We start from the raw sequence: 14,137 nt of genomic DNA, 5'->3' as shown, positions 1-14,137 counted from the left end.
AGTAGGAGGGGAATAGTTCTCATCCACATAGGCACGAACTTTCCTCGTCCTTGCTCCTCTATCACCGTCTTTAGCATTCTTACTTCAAAGTAGATTGACAGCAGTTGCACAACACCCTTTGACAGCTCCTTTGTTCCTTTCATCTGTACCTGCAACAAGGAAAACAGACGAACTTTCCTCCTTCTTGCTCTAAGTCTGAGACGGAGGGATAACAATTGCAGCACAATACTCCAAATTTTCAACTGGAGTATCAATAATAGGGTCAATAGAAGAGAGAGCATTGCAAGGCTGAGCCTGCATGGGAGCCCTCCGGGACTTAGACTGATTAAAAATCAGCTCTTCGTCCCCTACCTGAAAGGTCAAAGTCTTCCCCCCGACGTCAATAACTGCACGAGCAGTAGACAAAAATGGTCTCCCTAAAATAATAGGGCTGTGTGCATCTTCGGGGATGTCTAAGACAACGAAATCAACGGGAATAAAGACCCTCCCGATCCTTACAGGTACGTCTTCCACTATACCAAGTGGCCGTGATATACTACGGTCGGCCATCTGGACTGTCATGTTAGTGCAACTCAGCTTTTTCAAACCAAATCTCTTAGCCAGAGACAGCGGTAAGACACTCACGCTAGCGCCTAAATCACATAGTGCATTATCAATCAAATAGTTACCGATATGACACGGAATCAAAAAACTACCCGGGTCTGACTGCTTAGGAGCTAACTTATTTTGAAATAGGGCTGACCCCACCTCAATCAAAGCTACGGTCTCACTATCACTAATGGTCCTCTTACGACTCAAAATTTCTTTCATAAACTTAAGATAAGAGGGTACCTTTGTCAGCAACTCGGTGAATGGCACAGTGATTTCCAAGCTTTTCAGAAGTTCAACAAATTTACCGAATTATTGATTGGCCTTTGTATTCTGCAGACGCCTCGGGAAGGGAACTGTAATAGGTATCTTAAGTCCCTTGTTTCTCTCCTCCAATGTATCCTCCGGAGCAAGTTCTGTATCCTTTGGACGCTTCTTACCTCTCGAACGAGGTCTTTCCGGTGATTTATCGCTTAAACGAGCACTAGAAGGCTCTCGAATAAGCTTCCCGTCATCAAAACTACTCGATCGACCAATATACCCATTCGATCGAGCAGTTTCCTCATCAATGTCAGTCGATCGAGTAAAATTTCCACTCGATCGATCAACTCCACTTTGCTCTTCATTTGATCGAGTAGAAAAACTACTTGATCGACCATTCTACATTTCCTGTTCACTCGATCGAGTGGTATTTTCACTCGATCGACCACTTTCGTCCCCAAATCTGCTCGATCGACCACCTAAAACCAGTCGATCGAGCACTTTCTTTGCCGTGAGCTCATTTTCTTCGCCAGAACACTGTTCACCTTCAGTTACAGCTCTCCATGGGTCTGATTTCTACATTTCTGGTCCCTCATATGAACCACCGCTTCTCAGATTGATGAAATTTACCGTCTCGTGTGGATTCTTCTCATTTTGAGTCGGTAATTGACCCTGCTTTCTTGTGGACTGATTAGTGGCTAATTGGGCAACTTGAGTTTCAAGTGCCTTTTTGGACGCATCTTTCTGTTGATCACTCAATTGCCACTGCTTCGTAAAGGATTGCAACATAGACTTAAGTTCACCAATTTCACTCACCCCACCGGAAGATGATGCACCATGGTTAGGAGGAGTAAAAGAAGGGGGCTTTTGAAAGCCTTGTTGATTCTTGTGCGGAGGGACATAAGGCTGTTGCTGGTGCGGAGGAGGAGTAGGATTGAGCATATTCTGACTAGTCCACCTCAGATTGGGATGGACTGCCCCTTGATTATTGTAATAGGAACCTCCTCCTTGCCTATATTGCTGAAAGGCAAGGACTTGTTCCTTCTCCACAAGATAGCCAACAGCAGTGTGCTCATCATTACTCCCACATCTCTCACAAGAAACGGTCTCTCCTCTAGTAAGAAACAAGGACCGTCTGAGTGTAACACCCCGATTTATGAAGGAGCCTTTAGCAAGACATTCCCTAATAAACCGGACTGTTACCATCTCGGTTTCCCGAGGTAGTGAATAACAAATTAAACTCCAAGGCAAATTATATAATTTCTTTAACCTAATTATTACAAAACCTCTTTTACATCACATTACAAGGAACTAACATAATTAAAAGTGAAAGTCTTCTAAATAACGATCTAGCTACTAAGTCTTCTGATCCAGTGTCTCACGCCCATCGAGCTCCCATCCTATCTCATAAACCTGTCAAGGCTGCTCCCCAATATTTGGATCATCACAGGTGTTCACGAATACACAGGGTCAACCACGAGGTTTAGTAGAGAATACAATGAAACAACAAAATATGATATGCATGCTCCTCCGTCACCTTCATCTCCATCTCAACTCATATCTCATAACCCGGAACGCCCAGCCATACCGATCCCCGGTAGACTATATATCGACCGTAGTCGATCTGCCAGCTCGCAGCTGAGGACACCAGGGCAAGTCTTGCAGAACCCGCCTGGGCCTTATCACAACATCATCATCACCACACCACGTCACCACCACATCCTCCATCTCCAATGCATATGAATGCTCAAAAGAAATTAATGCAACACAATATGTATCTCATCGAACTGATCAATCATAAAATCATGCCGATTACCAAATGTTATGATAACATACTCAATACGATCAATTCAGTCAATCACATTCCCGTATATGAATCATAACATAAATCAACAACCACGAATCAAGTTCACGTTCACAGTTTGGTCATGTGAAACACAAACAAGTCAACACAATTCAACAACAACGATAATAAGTCAAGTGTATTTCCCTACCTCAGTACCGCAGTCAAATAGTTGGGTGCTCAGTAATATTCCACAACAATTCGCCCTCTGAAAGATAAATAAATGATAAACAATTACTTAAACCATTCCCGTTCCCAAAATAGAAAGTTGCTAAAATTAGAAACTTCTTTAAATGGAAAGTTTTCTTAAATGAAAACTTTCCCGATATAGCAGCCTTTCCACTTTAACAAACCCGACTCAAAACCCATCTCTAAATATTTTAAATAACTCGGGAATTAAATTAACTAACTAAGAATACGACAAATTAACGAATTATAACGATTAAATCTACGACAAAACCGTTTCAAAACTAAAACAACCCGTCATCACCACCGTCCCTTCACACGCACTCCCACGCTAACTCATCTCAAACTTACTCCATAATATAATAAACACTCTCATCCCAATAATTAACTCAGTCTCAACCCATTACTCCCTCTCACTTATTACTCCGTCTCATAATATAATACTCCAAAGTAACCAGATATCGTATTCTCATCGTCAAACCTAAGCCAACGACAAGGGGTGAGTGAACTGGCGGGATAAAACCGCTAAACAATACTTCCATCTCAATATCGATTTCAACTCATAATAATATAACTCAATACCCATGGTCACTCCGGACCGTAAACACAATATCGCACAACGGCCCAATACTCATAACTCAATACCAATAACTAATTTCCATCTCAATTTCAATATTGATATTGTCAAAGGTTCCAAGAACCGTGCTCAACACTTAGAGTAAGACTCTAAGCTACTCACCCACGAGTCAAGGTCAAAGAAAAAGACGATTTAAACACAATAGAAAGAAATCTAAACTTATACTCCGTAAATCATTGACTCGACAAAGATGTACCACCATTCTTAATTAAATCAATTCACTGTCTCCACTTACAATGTCAATCTCGTCATATGTACCCAAATGCCATTCCTTATATTCTCATTATTAAAATTCATATAAAGTTCATCAATGCTCATCGTCCAAACACTCTTTATCCAGAACTGACCCAAATTAAGCATAGTACCGTCCTATGAACCTCACCACCATGTTTCAACATTGCCCTAATCGCATAAGCAAACTGATTTATACCCATCTCACAATAATATAATTAACTTATACAATATATTAAATATTAAGTATAAAGAACAATCAATAATAATTCAACCCAAATAAAATTTCGGTACATATAAAGTAGTAATAAATTAATAACAGTTACCACGTTATTCACATAACCTCGAACAATAATAATAATATTAGGATCGGTAGAATCATGTTACCTTTAAATCGCATGACCGAATTAAAATCCCTTAAAACGCCATCGAAGTCAGTTAGATCGATGATTGTATAAGACGGACTCACGGAAGTACAACGCACAATAAGATCAGTGTGTGAGCGAAAAGGAGATTAAAAAGGATTGGACAAATACTTTGCAAAGGCCGTTGAAATTGTGAACATGGTGAATAAGAGTGCTAGATTACAATGATGATGATTGAATAATTTCACTTGTGATTTGGCTTTATTCCTTGCCTATTATTGAAAGTTAGGCGAGGCATGATAATTAGGGCATATAGACAATAAAAGTTTGGCAGATAGAATTTCCAAGTTATTATGGTTTAATATAGGAAAGTTGATATGGGACAAAGAATAAACCACTAATGTGAGAATGATAATTTGATGATAAAGATTTTAAAAATCAAGAGTTAGGAACATAGGATTTGTAATAGGAAACGGCAGGAAAGCATATTGTTAGAAAATAAGGTAAACATGACTCAAGGGTTTACAAAGCCAATGATAAATAAAAGTAAAGGAACCGACTTATAATAGTTATGGTAAAACTCTTTTTTTTTATCAATAATTAATTTAACATTCAAAATAATCAAATATATTGGGGGTATTACACTGAGGCTCCCCAGCAGCTTGTAATTCCAACTTGTCGAACCTAGCATACATGGTCTCCAGCTGAGCCAAAACCTGCTTATCAACTGCATGAACTGTCCTAATCCCATCCCTCGGGTTACCATATTCAGCACTGTGATTCGCCATCTCTTCAATAAGGGACCATCCCTTATCATCATCTGTATTCTCCTGAAATCTTCCATTAGATGCCGCATCATGTATGGCTCTCTAGTCGTCATACAGCGCATTGTAGAACTGATTTGCTAGAAACCATAGGTCAAAACCATGGTGAGGGATAGACCTCACCAACTTCTTGAATTGCGACCATGCCTCATAAAAACTTTCATCGGGAGCCTGTCTGAAACTAGGAATCTTGGCCCTCGGCAAATTGGTGGGTTGTGGAGGGAAATATCTCTTGTAAAATGCAAGAGCAAGAGACTCCCAATCAGAACCCCAAAGAACTTGTATGCGGTCAAGTCGATCACCACTCCCTGGCTGAGTCAGCTAAAGAGAAAAGAAATAGAACTTCCTTAATCTTGTCTTGAGTTACCCCCATAGTGGCGGGGATAGTAGAACAGTAATCGGTAAAGGTCTCCATATGCTTCCTCGGATCTTCACCAGCCACACCTCTATAAATGTTTCTCTCCACCAGGTTGATATAAGAAGGACGGATATCAAAGGTGTTCCCATTCTCAGTCTGGAGATTGAAACCTTTGCGAATAGAAGAGGCTTTAGGCACTGAATGACTAGAAAGTTTAGGCATCCTTAATGTAGAAATCGGACTATCTTCCTCGAAAAGAGAATGATGTAACTCTTGCTCGAAAGTACTCAAATCTTCCTTTCGTGATTTCCTTATCAGACGGAGTCTATGCCTGAATAATCTTTCTGACTCTGAATCAGCTGAAACTAATTCACACCTGTCTGACCTGGGCATAAACAACACTGAAAAGAAATGAATAAGAACTACCTCAAGGAAATAAAAATTCCCTGAGACGGAAAAATAAATGGAACGAAAAACAAATAGGGCAATTGCCTCCCCGGCAACGGCGCCAAAATTTGACACGTCTGTCGTGTACCTGTCAAAAATAAACTAACTAGACTAACTATATAGCTAGGGAAGTCAAGTCGATCTCCACAGGGAGGCAAGATATCTGAAAAAGTCCGTCTATTTGGTCACAAATGGGGGGGGGGGGGTTGTTTGAATTGTTATCTAAACTACGAGTTTTAAAGGAAAGATAAATAAAGGGCGAGAGCAATAAAGGCAGGAAATGAGTTTAAACTATCAGATAAAGAGGGACATGTCAGGATTTCGGTTCACTAAGGTAGTCCAGTGACCCAGCTGTAAATGTCTCAGACGAATTAATGTAAGACGGATGTTGAAAGGTCCTTACGGTCCACTTTCTATCCTGAAATACCACTAACTTAACTTTCATTCTCGTCAGGGTAGTCTACTGTTCATAGCAGGCCAATTTAGTCCAATCTTTCGATCTAGGATTAATTTTAGCCATATTAAATGTTAACTTAGAAGTGTGCACTCAACCAAGTCGAATAAACACAATTAAATTGCTATGGTGACAGAGTCTCGTAATTACTTCGTCTGTTTCATTTACTACATACATCGTCACAATCCTACCGCAGATCCCCTAATCCCAACATGAGAGGGGTTTAGCTACTCATATCGCTAATTTAACTAACAGCAGATAGATTTCCAGCAGTTAAAATAATGAAATAACAAGTGAAAAGCATAAAGATAAATTAGGGCAAAGGAGTAAAGGTAACGGAACAAGAGATTATAGCAAACAAAAGATTAATTATTGATAAAGGAAGAGAAAGAATTACAATCGATGCGAATCCGGCGTAAAGAACACAAATTCCAAGCGAAAGCAATCCTGTTACAGTAGAGAAGAATGAAGTACGCAGTCAAATTTTGATATATCCTAAGTAGTAAGTAAATCTCCCCCTAATAACCTAACTAATGTAGGTTTAAATAGCAAAGTAAATGAGTTTTTGCGGAATTAAACATAACCCGGGCTGTTTAAAGCCCATAAATAGCAAAACCACTCGATCGAGTAGATTAAAACAACTCGATCGAGCAAACACCTCAGCAAATCTACTCGATCGAGTAGAAAATTACTCGATCGAGTAACTGGCCTTTCTGCAAGATAAGGATCGAGTGGAAACCCACTCGATCGAGCACTAGAGGATGTAAAAACCACTCGATCGAGTGATTAAACAGCTCGATCGAGTTCTTTAACTTCAAATAAGCTCAAGTCCGTCACCGAATGCCTCGTAATCCGTGCCATGACGCTTCGAAATGCAGTATCTCACTCTGGAATAATCCTGTCTCCTCTAAATGCATGCAAAAAGGATGAAAAAGAGTACGATTCCACTACTTTCGCGTTCATTTCTACAAAATGGACAAAACGAACCAAAGTAGCCAATTCGGGGCAAAATACCATAAAAACAGTATAAAAAAGCATAGAAATACGTGCTGAAATAGGCTAAAAAGTGTAACACCCCGATTTATGAAGGAGCCTCTAGCAAGACATTCCCTAATAAACCGGACTGTTACCATCTCGGTTTCCCGAGGTAGTGAATAACAAATTAAACTCTAAGGCAAATTATATAATTACTTTAACTTAATTATTACAAAACCTTTTTTTTTTTCAAATTACAAAGAACTAACATGAATGAAAGTGAAAGTCTTCTAAATGATGATCTAGCTACTAAGTCTTCTAATCCAGTGTCTCACGCCCATCAAGCTCCCATCCTGTCTCATAAACCTGTCAAGACTGATCCCCAATATTTGGATCGTCACAGGTGTTCACGAATACACAGGGTCAACCACGAGGTTGAGTAGGGAATACAATGCAACAAGTATGTATGATATGCATGCTCCTCCATCACCACCACATCTCATCACAACTCATAACCCGAACACCCACCATACCGATCCCTGAGACTATATATCGATTGTAGCCGATCCGCTTTCACTCGTTGAGGACACCAGGGCAAGTCCTGCAGAACCCGCCTGGGCCTTATCACAACATCATCTTCACCACACCACATCACCACAACATCCTCCATCTCCAATGCATATGAATGCTCAAAAGAAATTAATGCAACGCAATATATATATCATGCAATATATATATCATTGAACTGATCAATCATAAATCATGCCGGTTACCAAATGTTGTGATAACATACTCAATACGGTCAATTCAGTCAATCACCTTCCAGTATATGAATCATAACATAAATCAACAACCACGAATCAAGTCAACGTTCACAGTTTGGTCATATGAAACACAAACAAGTCAACACAATTCAACATCAACGATAATAAGTCAAGTGTATTTCCCTACCTCAAAGTGCCAGCAAATCCAAGCACACACAAGCAATCACTTATGATCCTTCACATATCCATCACCTACATAACATAATTATGTATAATTACCACCTACTCAGTCAATTAATCATGCACATAACCTAGACTCATCATCACTTAATAGAAATATCAATTTAAAGAACAAACACGATTTTTCCTGACTTTCCTGCACATGGCAGACTCGGTATAAAATGAATAACTAATTCCAGAAAATTCGAATTGATGCAAGGCCAACTGAATTGGAACCCCATGAGTCTTAGCTACAAATTATATCTAACGTGTTTTTCTCCAATTCCAGACTTATCAAGGGTTTTCAGACTGATTTCCAAAAACTGACAGAAACCGTCGCATAAAAAGTATAGACTCATAAAACGAGTTTGACAAAAGATTTTTAAGTAAAACCAACGCCTAACTCATCTAAACTCTTTAAATTAAATATATGAAAATGACCCAGCACCAATTCAATATCTAAATTATGTTTTAGAAGTAATCTTTTAGCCTCTACTGATTCGCGGACTTTTTAGATAGACGTTCACAAATAATTTATTCAGGAAAAACTACACGGTGAAATGCTACTAATTTTCACAGGCATAAACTAGGCTTGGAATAAACATGAGTCTCTTCTTTAACTTTTCGCATCCCACGAGTTTAAGACAGGTAAAACACTCAAATAACACAGACCAACGAATCTGTGAATTGCTGTAACTATTCTATTCATTTATCTCATACAATTTATAATCAAAACCCCCAAACCAATTTCTAGGGTTAAAAAAATTATTCCAATACTACTATAATTATGCTAATAATTGAATAAAGAGGTAATAGGATAGTCTACTTACGAAATAGGATGAGAATAGGCTGAGAAATCGCCTCGCAATGCCTCACGCGGCTCCCTTCACACACGGCTCCCTCTTCTCTCTTTTCTCTCTTTTCTCATGGTTAAAGTGAATATGGTGATAGGGAGATTAGGGTTTGGTTAGATGAGTTATACATATAGGATAGGTGCTATTAAGACGATACGGGCCTGGCCTAGTTAGATTAATTAAAACCCGAGTCACATAGTTACCCGAGTCACAAATACACTACACGACCCAGCTGGTAACTCGGCTTAATATAATATCATATTAAAATACCGGGTATTACAGTCTACCCTCCTTAAAAGAACTTCGTCCCGAAGTTTACCGTCTCTACCAACCAACGCAAACGAATTATGAAACGCATATACAAAAGTATGTAAGGCACCCACCAAATTGAATATTAAATGCAGTATTACATTCCACCCTCCTTAAAATAACTTCGTCCCCGAAGTTTAACCATAACAAAAACACATCATGTAACACTCCAACATAACCCACACAACGCATAACCAATATAGCCAAACTGAGAAATCACACATGAAGGCATAAAGATTTTACAATCCTACCCTCCTTAAACATGGTTACGTCCCCGTAACCTTCATTATTATAACAAAAGTTCTCAAACTAGTGCTAACAACTGAAAGAGGATAAAAGATTCACAACTCACGCTCAAGTTCACTAATCCCTACTAAAGACAATCAATATACAAGCTCTCCCAAGGAAGCTACAGTTACTGCTGCTACAGCACATCGCCACGGATCGGAGCAAAAGCCACGTTGAATAACTTAAGACATTTCATTATTAATCTAGACACTCTTCATATCAATCAATACATGCAATAACATTCACAGGATCTGCTTGTCAATCTAATTTATACATTACTACTCAGGTTACAAAGATGAAGATGCCTAGGTGCTCACATATGGTTCATGTCAAATAACATCGTTTCATCAAGGTTACTAAGCAAGATCACTAACGTAACATACCACGATAATCCTATCCGGCGTATTCTCGTGGCAGCATATTTTCTAAGAAATATTGGTAACATTGATTCATGTGAATAATCAAATTATAAATGGAACAATGCTTTACAAGGTTACCAGTAAAATCATTAGTAATTATTCACTTCACTAATCATTGTAATCTCATACCTTAGAAACATAGAGAATCAATCAACATAAGAAAAGAATTAGGGTCAAAACTTAATAAATCGATCTATGAAAATTTGTAACCTAATAGGTCCAAATCGACTTTCCTTTACATAACTCGTAGATTTAGGTCAAGACACGAATCACCCATAAAATGAAGACAACCAGTTTCGCAGCACTTATCGTCCTAGAAATATTTTTAATCCTCATAACAAAGGGTTTGGGATTTATTCACGAATGACGAATGCACATTGATTGGCAAATTTTACAAACTTATTGGTCGAGTCAATCAAGCGAGTAAACAGTGATATTGGAAAGTTAACATACAAGACTATCATACATAAAATTTCGTTCTTGGTGTTAAATATATATAAACTGCACCCAACACAATGACATAAAAGATTAAATGTATTTAACTACACCAATTTTACAAATATTCATTACATATCATGCTAATATCAACATACCATGTTAACACATAACTCACTTAAATCACCACATTACATTTCCCGTTTTGACATTCGTAACTAACCACAACCCACCAATTCACTACATGAACGAACAACATGGCTAAATTAACCCACTATTTGTGACTCCGTTCTAGCTTCATTCCTCCAGACTAGCAAATATCATAAACCATACAACCGGATTCTTTGGCTGAAATCTCATTCCGAATTTATACTCACACGACAAAATTTAATTTCATTTTCAAAACTTTTACTTTCATACTGGATGGTGAATAACTTCCTTAACATAAATCTTATAACAGAGCCGTCCATAGAATCCATTTACAGCTTACTACGAAACTCAAAATCAGATAAACTTAATTCAATTCCTTCAAACAATACAAGCTTAGGTGTCGACTCATATTTCGTAATTTACAGGTTCATCTTATTCATTTCAGTCCTATCTTTACTAATGAACGACTATTACCTCAACATCAGGATTTTAGTTGCACTTCTTTACTCAGTTATATTCACGGCTAACACGACTACGACATTTAATCGGAGACCTCTTAGATAGTACACATTCCCTGGTGACGTCTCATCAAAGCATACGATTCGTACCATAATGTAAAGCAAGTAAATACAAATTAACTGTGTTCAATCAAAATTTTACCTCTTTATTACAGATCTATTTATCACAGGTTGCATGGTCACACAAAAGTATAAGTACCAACTCAATCACATGTTAAATTTTAAAACGATTTATCACGTCATAAGAACTAGACAAGAGTCTAACCATATAGTCAATATAAGAAGATTACTAGTTTAGATCGGAGGCACATTATAAAATTCCCGTTAAACTCCTTACGGAACCATCGATTGTAAGGTCATGAGTAATTAACTTAATAATGTAGAAGTCAAACAACTGAAATTACAATTGAGTATTAATAGTTATATGATTCACAATAACAACAAAATTACTTCCATATCACACATATGTTTAACATTTTTAGTAACCATACCATTCAATTGTATCCATCAACTCAGTATAATTCATTTTCATCAAAATAAAAGATATCGCATAAACAACTTAAACATGTACATATACCATCATATAACTTGTAAAACATTATCTATGACAAAAGATTGGCATGGTGAACAAGTCCTCTGGTTTGCACGGTTTGAACAAATAGGCAACTCGCGGCTCAATTAAACGTAATTATAACGACTATCATTTAAACATACGCATAACATGTGAATCATCAAAGGGTCGTCAAAATATAATTCATAGCGACGGTTCGAGAATATATTTCAAATATCGAATCGTATCGTAACTATATCAAACTATATTACAAATATCGTGACAATTGCAACAATCACCCTAGCATTTCATGACAATACAACTATGAACATATCCAATAAGGAACAACAACACTATTTTATTATCATATCATAAGTTTAGGTTCAACTGAAATAAATTAATGCAATGAAAGTAATAAGTATAACTATAGGCACACAGACTCACACAAAAGACATTAGAACTCAGATGACATCCTACATGTGTGAACATTTAGACATACTCATTACTACCATCCATGTGTAAATATTTGAACATAATTATTATAAATATTCATGCGAGCATATTAGAACAATCAAGTTAACATTTAACGCCACCAACTTTACCAAGATATGACAATATAGTTTTATATTTATATATATCCGACCACTATACAAATATGATGAACACACCAGAGATATTACAACATGCCAAACATATATAAAATATGCAAACAACTGGACTCGTATAAAATATTTCACCCTCGATTAAGAATCAAATTAAGCTATTCAATTTCACTCATACTATCATGCCAACAATGTTATCAACTAAACTTTAATTTTATCACGTGTTAAGATACATAACTACTGAACATGCGTGCTACTATCATCATATAAAAACTTTATAAGGTCACATTAATAAGGCTCATGAAATAACCAAACAATTGTATGAAAACTCAACATAGAACGCACATTTACAAGTCATGATTCACGTTGTAACTTCCAAAGACCACGAACAAATAACCGTTCGATTAAAACTTGATTCATATTACTTTTATAAAATACAGAGAGTTAAAAACACAGGGGAAAAAGAATTAGGGCTAAAGCACAAGAATTCCATTTTTAAAGAATTTTACAACTCAGTTGGTCCAAACAAGTATGTGACAGAAATTGGTCAGAAACTTGGGTCAGTTTGCAAAACTTACCATTTAATATAGAGACATCATAAATTTTCGTGGCTTATCAATTTGAAACATATTCGAATCTTATCAATTTGAAAACATATTTAGACGCATCCTACGTTCATTGGGTTCATTGGTTTAGGCCTGAGGATCGTTCGCTCTGATACCACTTTGTAACACCCCGATTTATGAAGGAGCCTCTAGCAAGACATTCCCTAATAAACCGGACTGTTACCATCTCGGTTTCCCGAGGTAGTGAATAACAAATTAAACTCCAAGGCAAATTATACAATTACTTTAACTTAATTATTACAAAACCTTTTTTTTTTCAAATTACAAAGAACTAACATGAATGAAAGTGAAAGTCTTCTAAATGATGATCTAGCTACTAAGTCTTCTGATCCAGTGTCTCACGCCCATCAAGCTCCCATCCTGTCTCATAAACCTGTCAAGACTGCTCCCCAATATTTGGATCGTCACAGGTGTTCACGAATACACAGGGTCAACCACGAGGTTGAGTAGGGAATACAATGCAACAAGTATGTATGATATGCATGCTCCTCCATCACCACCAAATCTCATCACAACTCATAACCCGGAACACCCAGCCATACCGATCCCCGGTAGACTATATATCGACTGTAGCCGATCTGCGAGCTCGCAGCTGAGGACACCAGGGCAAGTCCTGCAGAACCCGCCTGGGCCTTATCACAACATCATCTTCACCACACCACATCACCACAACATCCTCCATCTCCAATGCATATGAATGCTCAAAATAAATTAATGCAACGCAATATATATATCATGCAATATATATATATCATTGAACTGATCAATCATAAATCATGCCGGTTACCAAATGTTGTGATAACATACTCAATACGGTCAATTCAAATAATCACCTTCCAAAGATATGAATCATAACATAAATCGACAACCACGAATCAAGTCAACGTTCACAGTTTGGTCATATGAAACACAAACAAGTCAACACAATTCAACATCAACGATAATAAGTCAAGTGTATTTCCCTACCTCAAAGTGCCAGCAAATCCAAGCACACACAAACAATCACTTATGATCCTTCACATATCCATCACCTACATAACATAATTATGTATAATTACCACCTACTCAGTCAATTAATCATGCACATAACCTAGACTCATCATCACTTAATAGAAATATCAATTTAAAGAACAAACACGATTTTTCCTGACTTTCCTGCACATGGCAGACTCGGTATAAAATGAATAACTAATTCCAGAAAATTCGAATTGATGCAAGGCCAACTGAATTGGAA

At 37.5% G+C, this 14,137-nt stretch overlaps 1 long non-coding RNA gene across 1 annotated transcript; it reads right to left on the bottom strand.

Annotated features, from left to right (window-relative positions):
* Positions 1-7,490: 7,490 nt before the first annotated feature.
* Positions 7,491-9,079, bottom strand: LOC141634043 (uncharacterized). The gene is made up of 3 exons (XR_012538783.1): positions 8,983-9,079; positions 8,121-8,185; positions 7,491-7,544 (listed from the first exon to the last, which is right to left on the bottom strand). It is a non-coding gene; the product is annotated as an uncharacterized LOC141634043 (long non-coding RNA).
* Between the last annotated feature and the right edge of the window lie 5,058 nt (positions 9,080-14,137).

Source organism: Silene latifolia, chromosome Y (assembly GCF_048544455.1).
Source record: "Silene latifolia isolate original U9 population chromosome Y, ASM4854445v1, whole genome shotgun sequence".
Taxonomy (NCBI): Eukaryota; Viridiplantae; Streptophyta; class Magnoliopsida; order Caryophyllales; family Caryophyllaceae; genus Silene; species Silene latifolia.
The sequence above is the reverse complement of the archived record's forward strand: the minus strand, read 5'-3'. Positions and strand labels throughout refer to the sequence as shown.